The sequence below is a fragment of the Rhinolophus hipposideros genome, assembly GCF_964194185.1.
Source record: "Rhinolophus hipposideros genome assembly, chromosome: 12".
NCBI lineage: Eukaryota > Metazoa > Chordata > Mammalia > Chiroptera > Rhinolophidae > Rhinolophus > Rhinolophus hipposideros.
In genome coordinates, this window is record NC_138058.1 from 3,852,781 (window position 1) to 3,866,642 (window position 13,862).

At 46.0% G+C, this 13,862-nt stretch overlaps 1 protein-coding gene across 3 annotated transcripts in view; it reads left to right on the forward strand.

The window, feature by feature from the left end:
* The first annotated feature begins 387 nt into the window (after nt 1-387).
* The window catches only part of NCK2 (NCK adaptor protein 2), a 139,856-nt gene continuing 126,381 nt past the window's right edge, over nt 388-13,862 (forward strand). For 2 of the 3 annotated variants that reach the window (XM_081068629.1, XM_081068627.1), the window contains exons 1-2: nt 418-515; nt 1,504-1,671. The gene's annotated coding sequence lies outside the window, so the exon portion shown is untranslated. Of the gene's footprint in view, nt 516-1,503; nt 1,672-13,862 lie in introns of all 3 variants that reach the window. The other variant, XM_081068628.1, reaches the window with a different exon arrangement.

The following is a 13,862-nucleotide window of genomic DNA, read 5'->3' on the forward strand; positions in this document are numbered from 1 at the left end:
CGCGCTGCGCCCAAAGGGCTCCCGGGAGCCAGCCGGCCGCGCGCCCCGCGCGCGATGCGTCCCCGAGCGCGGTCCTGTCCCGGTGCCGTTGTCGGCCCGGCCGCGCGCGGGCCCCGAAGCTGCCGCGCGTCCCCAGGTGGGTCTAGCTCCCGCCCTGCGCGCGGGCCGGGCCGGCCGTGGGGCGGTGTCACCGCGCGGCGGGGAGGAGCGGCGGGAGGAGGGGCGGGCGCGCGGAGGGGCGGGCGCCGCGCGCCGGGGGAGGGGTCGTCGCCGCCGCCGCCGCCGCGGGGATCGTCAGGCCGGAGCCGCGCGGCCCAGCGAGCGGCGGGCGGCGGGAGGCTCGGCGGCGGGAGGCTCGCGGGGCCCGGGCCGCGGGGTCCGGCCGGGCCGGCAGCGTCCGCCGAGCGGCGGGAGGAGGGAGCGGCGCAGACAAAGAGCGGCGCCTGGGCGGGCGCGGCCGCCGCCCCGGGACCCGCGCCGCTGCCCTCCGGCCTCGGCGGGCGGCGGGCGGCCAGGTGAGCGCGGCCGGCGGCCTCGGGGCGGGGGCCGCAAACTTGGGCGGCTCCGCAGAGTTGGAGAGCGGCGGGCTCGCGGGGCGAGGCGCGCCCGGGAAGGGGCCGGGGCCGGTCCCCTCCGCGCCCCACCGGTGCCCGCGGCCCCGCCGCGGCCTGGCCGGGTGGTCCCGCACCGCCGGCACCGCCGGACTCCGCACCTTCCCCCTGCCGGCTCCGTCCTCCGGGCGCCGGCGCGGGGGTGGGGGCGCCGCCGAGGGCGCGGGCGGGGCAGGGGCCTGGGCGCTGGGTTCCCGGGACGGAGACCCCCCGGCGCGCGAGGAGCGCCCGGCCTGCGGGCCGGCGGCGGGCCCGGACCCGGGGGCCGGCGTGGGGCTGTGTGGTGGCCGGGCGGCCGGGCTGGAGTCCCGGCGAAGAATAGCCGTTGAGTGCCTGGCCTCGGCGCCGGGACGCGGCAGGCGGAGCGCGGCGGGGAGAACTTACCGTGTCCATTGGAACTATTTATGACCCCGCACAAAGCTGCTGTCACGGCGCATAAAGGAGGTCCTCGCGGGGGCGAAGGGCGCTTTGTGCCGGGTCTCAGCCTGTGCGTCCTGTCCCAGCTTTACAGGACTCTTACCTGAAACAAAGTTTCTCACCACGCTCTGCCCTCTCGGTTTATTCAGGGCGATTTACCCACCAAGTGGTTCTGGGAGAATTTCGTGTGTGACTTTTAAGCATGGACGGTACACTCCTGTGTGAGCGTTGGTAGCATGTCGTTGTGTGGAGGGGTTTAGTTTGCAAAGCGCTTTAATTTGTAGACAATAACAATCGCCTTGGAAGGTTGCGCCAGATGCCAGGGGTCATTGACTAATGCACATCAGGCATCTGACTTTAGCATTGCAACAGTTTCGGGGACAAAGCGGGAACGTGTGGAGTGGGCCCCTGTGGCTTCAGACAGTTCAGGTTGGCAGTTTCCCCCTTTATTTAGCTTTGTTTATTTTGCCAACAGGTTTAAGGCTGAATCTGCCAAATTTGTGTCTGTCTGCACGATGGGGTGAGCAGACCTCAGTGCTGGGATCCAGGAGCCTAAACCTTCGCGTAGGCCCACTCCTTCCGTTGACCCAAAAGGAAACTGAAGCCAGAGAGGCCCGTGGGCGTGGCTTACCGGGGCGCACAGGTAGGGGAGGCCTTTCCTGGTCCAGGCGCAGCCTTGGCTTCTCCCCTTTTCTCAGAAGGGATTTTCGTCGGCATGAGAGTAATTCAGGGTGTGTTTCATTGCAGGGTATTTGATGTCTGATGTCATTAGCAACAGTGCTTCTCAAGTCTTAAAATAACTGAAAATTGAAATTGACCTGGGCTGCTTTAACTTATCAGAGCAGATCTAAACTTTGCTTCTGAACACTCCCTTAACTCACCCAGTGTTCCTAGGTGAACGGGTAAATTAGTAACAGGATAAAGCACATGTGGTAACATAAAGAGAATGGCAGTCAGTGGAGATATAGAGTAGAAATGACTTAGCCCAGAGATGGGGCTGTTTTAGTGTTTGGAACAGGGATTTCCCGAGAATGGGTGTTAACCATGCTAGTGAAGCAGTGACCACAAGGGAAAATCCTACCTTAATATTTCTCTCCTCGAGGTCGGTTAGATGTAGTCTTGTTTGAAGAAAGCAGCCGGATCTTAGTATTCTTCTGGCGGCATCTCTTGAGGCTGAAATTGAGAGCTTCAAACAGTGGTAAGCTTCTGGAGAAGCTTGACTCAGCTGCCTCTCCTGGAGGCCTCACCTGGGCTCTGAGCTTCTCAGCTTGGGCAGAAACACTTACCAGGACTGATCATGGAACAAAGAGAAAATTGAGTGTGGCAAATTGCCATCAGAAGAATTGACTGCTCCATCACCCTCTGTGCCCCCCCTCTTCACCCACTTGTGGAGAAATTGGCCCTTTTTAAATGGGCGGAGCTGGTTAAAGGTGCATTTCAAGTAGCTGTGCTCAGTTTTCAGGCTTTGAGTTCTGCTTTATTACGTGCAACATGCTTAAAGCCTCTTTATTTCTGATCTCTTGGAGCCGGCCACGTTTCCAAGCTCTGTCATTTGCGTTGGGGGGTGTTATGGAGGTTTTGCTGCAAACAGCAGGTCTTATGTACACAGTATTTGAGAAATGCCCTGTCATCCACATTAAATACACCAGAAGCCTTCCTTGTATGTACACAAACTGGATAACCCTTTAAAGTGCCCTAAAGAGTCCCCGATTGCCCAAATGGCCTGAATCCTTTACTTGATCATTTGCATTAGCTTAATGTGCCCTGGCAAGATGAGGCTGTGTCGCTTTCTGGGACACACATGCTTCTAACTGCCCCAACTGGCTTGCAGGGTACTCTTGGGGAGAGAGGACTTGTGGACACAATTCTCTGACTTTAAAAAGAAGGCTGACTGACTGAAAAGCTGAAGATTGCTTGCTTGCTGGAACTGCAGGGGAGGGCAGTGGACAATGTTTGGGAAAACTAGTAAGCTAACATTTTTTTTTTCCATAAATTAACTGGAAACTCCCCACAACTCACCCCAGAGGCTTGGGAAATTAGTTTTCCCATCTGGAGGGACTGCAGATGGGGTTTCCAAATTGTTTCTCTTTCCTAAAATGAGTGATGGAAACCCTTCATGGCATCGTTTCAAAGGGCCTAAGCTAAAAATGATACCATGCTGTGTGTTGCTAAATGCTCGAATTAAGGCGACTTAGAAGGAGGTCAGCACATCCTTTTAATGGGTTATCACAAGTATGCAGTTAAAGTAAAAATAGTTTTTCCTTTTCTTTAGGCCCCTTTGGTAACACAACTTAAAAAAATTAGATGTTTTCTCTTTTTCTGCATTTCTCTTTGAACAGATCCCAAAGTATGTATATTTATGAAGGTTAGCAAGTTGTAGCCCTATCCCCAAAACACACATACCCACAGGCATTTACCACAATCTACCCTATGGTTTCTTTGTGTTCGTACCTTGTACACATGGATACCCAACAAATACTGATTGAATGCATGAATGTTAAGTTCTGAGCGTTTTGAGTTACTTACAAAGAAAGAAAGAAACAAACAAACCAAAAAGCAAAGCAAAACAACTCATCTGCATAACCACCAGGGGGGTTTGCTGAATATTTTGCTTTTCAGTAAACTGTGTGTCTGTCCATGTCACCCTGAACTGAAAACTAATAGCAAAGCATTTGTTATCCTGGCCTGGTACGTTAGTTATTTAGTGCCACCTTACTTATTTCTACCATTTGTATTTTTAATATTTTTAAGAGAAGAAGCTTCAAGTGCACTCAGAATTTAAATATTGCAACTTCCGCTTTTGAGCTAGGTTTTTAGAGTGGGATGGTTTTTCTGGTCAATGGTTAATGAAGAATTAAAATGCCATAATCAGATAAACATTAAAGTTACTATTGCTATTATGGTAATTTATAGTTACAAATTACTTTTTCTGTACGCTATTATACTTAATGTTTGAAATAACATGGCAAAATGGGCTCCAGCCTTTCTGTGTGAGGAGATGAACTCAGAGAAAATGGCAGGGATGACAAATGTTGGAACTTGAATGTAAGTCCGTGCGTTTGACACCCTGTGCCCCTGCTAAGCAGGCTGCAGATAAGGAACACTAAGGTGCTGGATGTGTTGTGTTTCTGAGGCTCCTGGTCTCTGAGCACGTGCTGGTGGAATGGAGTGCCATAGACCTCGCGGGGGGTGGGGGGCGCAGACCTTGCGCAGTGCCTTTGCCGTGTTGCAGATGTGAGCATGTCTAGGTGGCAGCCTAGATACTACATGGCAGTTGACTCTTCGTGGCAGAGCCGTTTCAGTAACTTTTGTCCTTGAATCATTGTTAGGAGCCCGCAAGTTGTGGAGTGCTGATTCCTACTTAGTGTGTGTATTACGAGTGTGCTCCGGCTGCCGAATCGGGTCACCACAGGCTGGGTATGAAACAAATCGATTTCTCCCAGTTCTGGAGGCTGGGATGTCCAAGATTAGGGTGTTGGCCGAGTTTGGTTCTTGGTGAGTGTCTTCCTGGCTTAGAGACGCCTACCTTCTCACTGTGTCCTCATAGGCCCTTTCTGCTCTGGCGTCGCTTCCTCTTCTCAGAAGGACACCAGTCCTGTTGGATGAGGGCCCTACCCCTGTGACCTCATTTAACCTTAATTACCTCCTAAAGGCCCCATCTACAAATAGTCGCATTGGGGGTTAGGGTTTCAACATATGAATATTGGGGGCACAGTTCAGTTCATAAGTATGTAATTCTGTGTTCAAAAGCAAGGCTGATTATTTTAGGAAGTCCTTCCTGATGCTTCCTTCACCCAGATCTGGAATCTGCGTATTTGCGGACACATGCCAGGGATGTTTACAGAGCAGTCAGAAGTGGGGAGGGAATGGCAGCTCACAGTCAGAGAGTAGAAATAGGCATGAAGCCTGGGCACTGGGCTCCCAGGTGCCGGTCAGGTTTTAGGTAGAACGATGAAGGAGGAAAACCAATGTTGACCCGGTTCCATTTCTGGGTGCTGCCCCTCAACGTCTGCAGTTCAACTGCAGGCATTTATTTTGGATCAGATCATGACAAAATATCAGATATGTGGAAAGTGTTGTGTTTTGTATGGAAACAAAAGCGTACCCTGGTCCTGGATGACGAGAGGAAAGTGAGAGGGTGAGGCTGGGGGCAGCCCAGGGGGGCCGCCCGCTCTGGGCCCTCTGCTGCAGTGACCGCAGTCCTCGCCACGGGGACGAGTGTCCCTTCAAGGAGGTGTGCATGACAGTGCTCGGTAAAGCACACTGAGAGCGCTCCATGTTTGCATCTGACCTAGGCCAGTGTGAGTTGTTCAAGATGATTGCAGAAGGCAGGGGAATGTCTCTGTGACTGGCAGCTCTCCAGCTCTGAGTCTGGATGTTCATTCATGATTCATTTCTTCAGTCACTCAGTCATTCATACGAACTATGCAGCTTTTTACTGATCACTTCCACCTCAAAGTCTGAATGTCACAGCTGTGCGCACCATCTCCCGACTTGCCTGTCTGCTCAGTTAGTATCCCAACGTCGACACACTGGGTCATCCTTGAATTCTCCCTCACTTCCCAAATCTTAAATCGTATTGATTCTACCTCCAAAAGATCTCTTACATCTGAGCCCTGCTAGACTTTTAATTTCTGCTTTCGCTTGGACTGTCAGAATACCTTTCTAACCACTCTTGCCAATCTGTCCTGCTCACTACGCCCTAACATCCAAGTCTGGTGATAGTCACCGTTGGTGGCTGTCCATTGCATACAGATCAATGTCCCAAGTCCTTAGCCTCTAAAAATATGCAACCCCCCCATACTCTGAGCTACTCAGTCACCCGTGGGTACACACTGAATGACACTTTGCGAACTGGGATACCACAATACCAAAGTTTATAATAAGTTTATTTTGAAAGACATGTGTACATTGGGGCCGATTTGGTGTCACCCCTTGAGATAATGGCTCCACCACACAGCAGTCGCTTTACTCCTGGGAACTGTGGGTGACCATATGGGAGGAGAGAGGCTGCGTGCAGAAAATGCTGTGTGTCTGTTTTAATGTAGAGTGTCTCCTTGCAGATGCCCTTTCAGGTGCTTGTTTGTCAAGAACAGTGCTATCCCATTGAAATATAATGGAAGCCACAAATGCGAGCCACGGATGTCATTTTAAATGTGCCAGTAGCCACACTAAAAATGTGAAAGGAAACAAATAAAATGAATTTTCGGAATATATTTTACCCAGTATATCTAAAATATTTTTATTTCTACATGTAATCAATATAAAGCATTATTAATGAGATGATTCCCATTGTTTTATCTGTGTGAAGTCTGATGTCTGCCGTGCAGTCTGCTTTCACAGCGTACCGCGTTCCCTTTCTTTCCATTTGGACGGTTCTATAGCCATATGACGCTTGTGGCTCCCATCCTGGAGATTGCAGGTCTATACATTTTTTCACGATTTAAGCTTCATTTATTTCGTGTTTTCCAAAGTTGAGATAGCTAAAAAGACGTAGTGGAAACTAAGAATAATAATAATGGTAATTATTATTATCTTTATTAGGAAGATAATAACATTAGGAAATATTAGGAATAATATTAGGAAATAATATTAGGAAAAATAATTATCATTGTCTTCAGTAGGAAAGATATAATCTATGTAGTTGTAAAGAATATAATATTTTGTGCAATCAAACAAGTTCAGAGTAATGAAAATACCTTGTACATTTTACAAATGTTTAAAAATGTGTTTTGAATTCTAGCGGTTAAATTGCTTTCAATTAAACAACTTTTTTGGGTATTGGTATTCAACATTTTTCTGATATATGTTAAGTACTTAATTTATAAGCACAAAAGCTAAAATCATATTTTCTAAGTGACCATTAGCTTCTCCCTTAACACACACACATCACCCATTGTAATTACTGTTCTAAGCATTGATGCAAAGTAATAACTCATTGAATCCTCTTGAAAATTGAGTGTGTTTACTTTTTCTGTGTTTATCTTTATAGATAAGGCTGCAGAAGAGACATAGTAGCTTACCTTGCTTAAGGTTACATAGCAGTAAGGTTACATGGCATATCTAGAATTCAGACTTAGACCATCTGACTCCTGAGTCTCTCCTCTTATCTCTTCATTAAGATGTATCTGAAAACACATAAACAAAACTAAACTTTCACTGTGGTGCAAGATTTGAGAAGCGTTGAAGGAAAAATCATTGATCAGGAGCTTGGATATCTTTCATTCTGGGAACCTCTTATCAGCCGAGTTGACAAGGAAGCCAGAACTTTGGAAGGACGTAATGAATAATTGAGCGCTGCTCGCTCGAGTGGTCCAGGAGGGGTGGGGGTTGAGGGTCACAGAGGAGCATCGCTGAGGTCCCTTGGTCTTGCTGCTCCTCTCCCCCAGCCCGTCCTCACTGTCTACGCAGGCCAGTGGTCCTCAAAGGGGCAAACTCTCCAGCTCTGAGGTGGACATCAGCAGCCCCTGAGGGCTCCGTAAATCTCCGGTGGTGGCTGGGCATACCACAGAGTATATGGTGCAGAGGTTTGGAGTGAGGCCTGAGAATTTGCTTTTCTGTTGAGTTCTCGGTAATCCGAGTTGGGATGGGCACCATCCACTGAGAATCGCTGCTCAGGGATTTGCAGGATGACTGGGGGAGTGAAGAGGTTTTCTGTTTTGTAGTAACAGCATTTACTCTGAGGATAGCCTGCAAGCCCTCCGTGCAGGTCACAGTGCAGGTACCAGCACATAGCAAGTCTGTGTGATTGTGACTCTTCATGAAGAGCCATGCAGTAAGTGCCCACCCTGTCTCTATCGCGCTGAGGACCTAGGATAGATCAGGAAGCAGGAGTATTTTTCTCACTCTTCCACTTCCCCTTCCCCCCCAAGCCCTTGTACTGTTAGAGACCCTTTGGGAGGCCATTTGCATCTGCTGCTGTTTTTCCTTAACGAGTTACTGTTAGTAAAGTGAAGGTGGGCAGGTAGGTGCTTGCAGAAAACCCAGGAGCCCAACACACCAAACCCTTTTCCTTTGTGCTCTTATGACATCTGTGCAGGTCTTGAAGCACCCCCAAATGACTTGGAAAGTCCTTATGAGAGAGGCCGGGTCATGTTTCAATCTGGGTGTTGGGAGACTTCCGTTACAAGGTTCCGTTGGGACCTTTGGCAGTGGCAGCTGTGCCCAGTGAGTTTTGTGGTGCCACACCATTCTGAACCTGCTCTTTTGTGTTTGGAAGACCCTTGTGGCAATCACAGTGTTGGGCATCCTTCCCCACAACACGTGGAACTGAGACACACCAAGAGTCTGTGCCTCTGTTGGGGGAAGCTGCTGTGAGTTTCAGGGACACAGTGGTTTTCAGATGGGCTACCACTTGGGCAGCTTGTTTCAATTCACAGGCTTAGACTTGAAGTTGGGCTGCTTCTCATGTGGCCAACTCGATGTGTAGCATGTTCCGGGAGGAGTAATAGCAAAGACTTCCTTAAGCAGCGTAATACTCCCAGCAATGGTGGGGCAGCCAGCTACTGAGAAACGTTAAGAAGGCAAGCTCATAATGAATTTCCTACAAAGGCACCCGTGGGCATCTCGTAGGGCAAAGCCCATCTGTGTCCACATCGATTTCCCTGAAAGGATGTGCCTCGGTTTAATATCTTATGAATTTTGGCTGAGTGTTTAGGATGTCTGCAAGTCAACAAATATTTGAATTATGTCACTTATGCGGCTGGCTACATACAGAGAAGCTGTCTCTTTCTCTTTCCCTCTCACCTCCTGTGTTCATTTTAAGGACAATCACTTTAAAAGCTTGTATCCCTGTTTTCAAATCTGTGTGTTGGGTGGGGTGGTGGTGGGGGAGGGCTGGATTGGTGATAAAGATTGCTCTGAGTGATGGAAGCCAGCTTGGGGACACTGACATAAAATCTGCGAGCTGCTGGAATATTTTTAAGAGAGCAAGAAATAATAGGGGAGTCAGGGAGTTATTTTAAAGATAGTTTCAGGAAATTTGATACAGGTGAAGAGTGAATTTTCATCAAACCTTTAAAATAATAAATGTATTTAGGAGTAGAATCTGGCAAGACAGATATAAAAACAGATTTTTTGGGGGGGAAGAGGGAGGTTTTTTCTTGTTTCACATTTGTATGTGACTTCATTTAATGTATTTCCCCAGCCTGACCATTTGTCTTCAGGTCGTCTGTTTTCCATCTGTCTTCATTACCTGTGCTCACATGGTTTCCCTTTTCATGTTTCAGTTAAGACCCTCTTTGGACCTACCTAGCTTGTATTTAGAAGTTCTCCTCCATCTGTCTTGTTTAGTTTCCTTCTCATAGCTGCCTTAGTGGGTCTGTTTCATATGGTTCAGTAGATAGGACCCAATGGCGACTATAAAGAAACTATACCGTTATCCTCCACAAAAGGGGGAGAGGAGATGACACTCTGTGGTCAGCATTTTCATTTAGCAGAGTGCCCAGATGAACTATAGTTCAGTTGATCCATCGTAGAGTTATGCTCAAGTGTTTAATAATGTTGCTGCTTAAACTTGAATGTGCCGTGCACCTAACGTCTCAGCTTTTCCTGGTCCCGGGAAGCTGAGTCCACCTTCTAAAGAAAAAAAATGGGTTCTCTTTTCCTCAGTGTCTCATGTTGGTGAGGGTTACGTATCGAAGGAAGAAAATATGTTTTCAACATATGTTACATGAATACTTGCGAACGCCCATTCATTTTTGGATTGTATTAGCTGTTAGATTTGGACTGAGAAATAAAATTACTTCACTTTTGCAAGTACAGACATGCCTTTTTAAATGTTAACATTTTAAAAATCTTAAATGAGACTTGACTGTGCACTCCTGTGTATACATCAGTGGTTCTCAGCTGGGGGCAGTTTTGCCCGTGTGGACGTTTGGCACTGCGTGGAGACATTTTCTAACCGTCCTGCCTGGGAAGTACTCCTGGTACCTGGTGGGTACAGGATGCTGCTAAGCATCCCACAATGCACAGGGCAGCCCCACAGCAGAATCACCTGGCCCAGAATGTCAGCATTTCCGCAACCTCGATGTAAGTGAATGCTACTCTACTCTGCTTAAACACTGAACTTAATGGCACGTGCTCTTTCACACAGGTGCCCTTCTGGGGGTCATTTTTTTCTTCCATTTTTAAAAGCATGGAAAATAATACCTATTTAAAAGCACTAAACACCATGTATCTCTGCAGTTAAATGTGTGAAGGAGACACTTGAATATAACTGACTTAACCGTGGTTTATCTGTAATATTGTTAGTGATAAAGTATGGCATACGTTACTTTTCTATTTTCTACTTCATATTTGGATGATATAAATATGAAAGTTGATTGGTAGGAAACATTTTGATAGCTGAACTGTGATAAAAACTCATTTCTGTTAGAATATTCACTTACAAGGAAATAATGGAGGGGTCCCTATCAATTGCTTTTAATAAGTAATTGATTTTCAGAGTTTGGTCTAATCAAAGACATCTGTTTACTTAGTTCAGAATCCTTACAATTGGTGATTGTCTATAGAAAAAAAAAATTTTTGTTATTGCTGAAGTTCATTAGGGTCTGGGTTCAGCCTGATTATCTTTGATCTGATCACATCTGTTAGCTTTCAAATGTTGTTATTTCCTTCTTTGTATAATTCTAAAAAATAAACTCTTCAGAGGAGAGAGAACAAAAATACCACAAATTAGACCTTATCCAGGGAAAAGGAAGGGAAAATTATAATTTGGCTGTTAGTTCCTGACTCCCAGCGTCTAGGTTAGCGGCAGAGCTGCCTGTTAGCTGGCATGAATATGGTGTCCGCACTTCTTTTTTCTTTATAAGCAGGCTCTTTCTTGCTAAAAGTTGGAGAAGCCTAGCAATTAAGAGGGCTGTCAATGAGAAGTTTCCTTGTTATCTAGATCTCTTTTGTGTAAATCACTTCCTGTTGCATTGCTCTTCCCTTTTACTTGGTTGCTTCTTATCTCCTCTCTTCCTGTCCTGTTACTAGGATAAACACAAAATCAGCACTTTGTACATCTCTGAACTTCTGTTGGGGGAGATAGTTAAAAGTATAATCAATCACTCTTTTCCTTACTCCTCCCATCCTCATGTGGATTGAGAAAGACTCTGAAAAACTAATATAATAGTAGCTCTTTGGACAGACTTGACAATTCTGAAGTTATATGCTGTAAAACAATGTATACATGTCATTGTGCCTACATCGGATCATTGGATTCCTACAGCACTGGTGGGGGAAGGCAAGCTCAACTACTCTGTAGATGAGGACCCTGTGGGTAACGGGACACAGTGAGGGACCCACGTGGCCTCAGGCCCCTGTTCTCAGCAGCACATCAGGGCTGGGATGTGTGTGAGATGACCAGACCTAGAGCTGCTGACCCGGAACTGTTCAGCAGGGCCTTGCGTGTATGTTATTTTAATCTCCTCCCTCAAAATAAAACGTTTGCCTTTATGCAGTAATTTCTTTTAATTATAATAGGAGATGGATTAAAACAGTTTTATTCTGAACTTCATGAATAACTCGTCTAAATTTGAACTTCAAACATCTTGCGCCACATGAGTAGAGACACAGGTTTTCATTTTCACTTGCTACCAATTTTTGACTCACGTTGCACAGCTAATTGGTAACCTCTCTTGACCTTGGTTTTGTGTTCTGTGAAACAAAGACATAGCTCTAAAGTTTTTAAAGACCTCATATTGCTCTGCCATTCTCTGTTTAAAAACTTGAACTGTGCAGTTCTTATTAGTGAAGTTTCTTCAACGCAGAGCGGAATGCACTGACTGAACGTGGTACATTTATGTTGCTGTGACTTGTTCTGCGAAACGAGTTAGAGGGCTGAAAGAGCGTGTGTGTGGGAGTGTAGAAAAAGCCGCATTATTCCTCCTGATCTGACTTTTGCAGAGGACTGCTGTCCCAGTTTTGCTATAACTAAATTGTCACACAGTTAATACTTTCGAGTGCCAGCTCTGTGAAGAAGCACCGTGCCACGTGCTATGAAACTAGGAAGGTGGACCAGACAAAGACCTGCCCTGGGGGAGCTTATAAACCAATGTGGAGCCATATTTTACAGGTTCACAGTCATCTCTAATCTCAACTAACAAGCGGCACTACCTCTGTGTGGGGTCCTGTGGGACACACAAGGGTAGAATTCATTTCAGATAGTCCAGAGAAGGATAATATTTTATTCAAGACCTTTAGAAACTCTTCGGTGCCCAGGCAGCCCGAAGACAGTCGAATGCCAGCTGAGCAGAGACCCTGCATTTGCCAGTTGATGTCAACCGCTGTCACCACCACAGTTGAGGCCAGCACCCTGTTCTCTCTTCCAGGATTGTCACTGTTCTTCCAAGGGCTGGATGAGGGTCATGCTGTCAGTTGGCTTAGAATGAGCATTTGGCTCTGGGGTCAACTGGTCCACAATTTTCAGATAATTATTTAAACTCTACTCACGTTATTTACTTGCTGAAGACCTTTAGATCGTTAAAATCAGTAAAACTACTTGTTGGTGCTATTAATGGAATTCGGATGTTAGGTGGCACACTGATCCTTCCTTTTTCCCCTTTTCAGAAAATTGATAATGGCATAAAAGCGTTTTGTCATTACATTTCCATCTAGAGAAGGTTTGTTTAGTCAAATTACTACTTTGCCTGGCTTAGTAATGAATACTGTAAATCAATTTTGTGCAGACATTTTACAGGTTTATTTTTTATCTCACTGATAGTCTAGTTTGAAGTGTTTCCTTTAGTTTGTTTCCTTTGAAACTTAAACTATTTCTAACTTCATTATAGGTGTTCTTTTTTAAATGCAGTGTTTCACCTTGTTGACTTCTGCTTAATGTAGGACCCAAATTATTGTGCGATCTGACAACAAGTTGGTACAAAACTATTTTCCAAAAGTGGCTCAGTTTTGGTGTTTCTGTTGTAGCAATAGAGCATGTGGAAATAACCTAATGCTACCATTCAAAACAATTAGACTCATCATTAGAGATTTGCCCAATAGTTATCCTGAACCAGTTTACAATTTTCCTTTAACTTGTAATGACGTGTGAAATAGTTTTTGTGATATACTGTAATTAATTTGTGATACACTGTGCTTAATGCTTAGTGTTCACATGAATTTTTTTTAATTTATTGGGGTGACAATTGTTAGTGAAATTACATAGATTTCAGGTGTACAATTCTGTATTACATCGTCTGTGAATCCCATTGTGTGTTCACCACCCAGAGTCAGTTCTCCTTCCATCACCATATATTTGATCCCCTTTTTACCCATCTACCACCCTCTCCTCCCTTACCCCCTGGTAACCACTAAACTATTGTCTGTGTCTATGAGTTTTTGTTTCTCATTTGTTTGTCTTGTTTTTTTGTTGTTTTTGGTTTATATACCACATATCAGTGAAATCATAGGGTTCTCTGCGTTTCCTGTCTGACTTATTTTACTTAGCATTATACTCTCAAGATCCATCCATGTTGTCACAAATGGTCCTATTTCATCTTTTCTTACCGCCGAATAGTATTCCATTGTGTATATATACCACAACTTCTTTATCCATTCATTTATCGAAGGACATTTTGGTTGTTTCCATGGCTTGGCCACCGTAAACAAAGCTGCAGTGAACATTGGAACACACGTGTCTTTATGTATAAATGATTTCAAATTCTTTGGGTAGATACCCAGGAGAGGGATTGCTGGGTCATATGATAATTCTATTCGTAATTTTTTGAGGAACCTCCATACTGCCTTCCATAACGGCTGCACCAGTCTGCATTCCCACCAACAGTGTATGAGGGTTCCTTTTTCTCCACAGTCTCTCCAACACTTGTGACTATTTGTCTTGTTGATGATAGC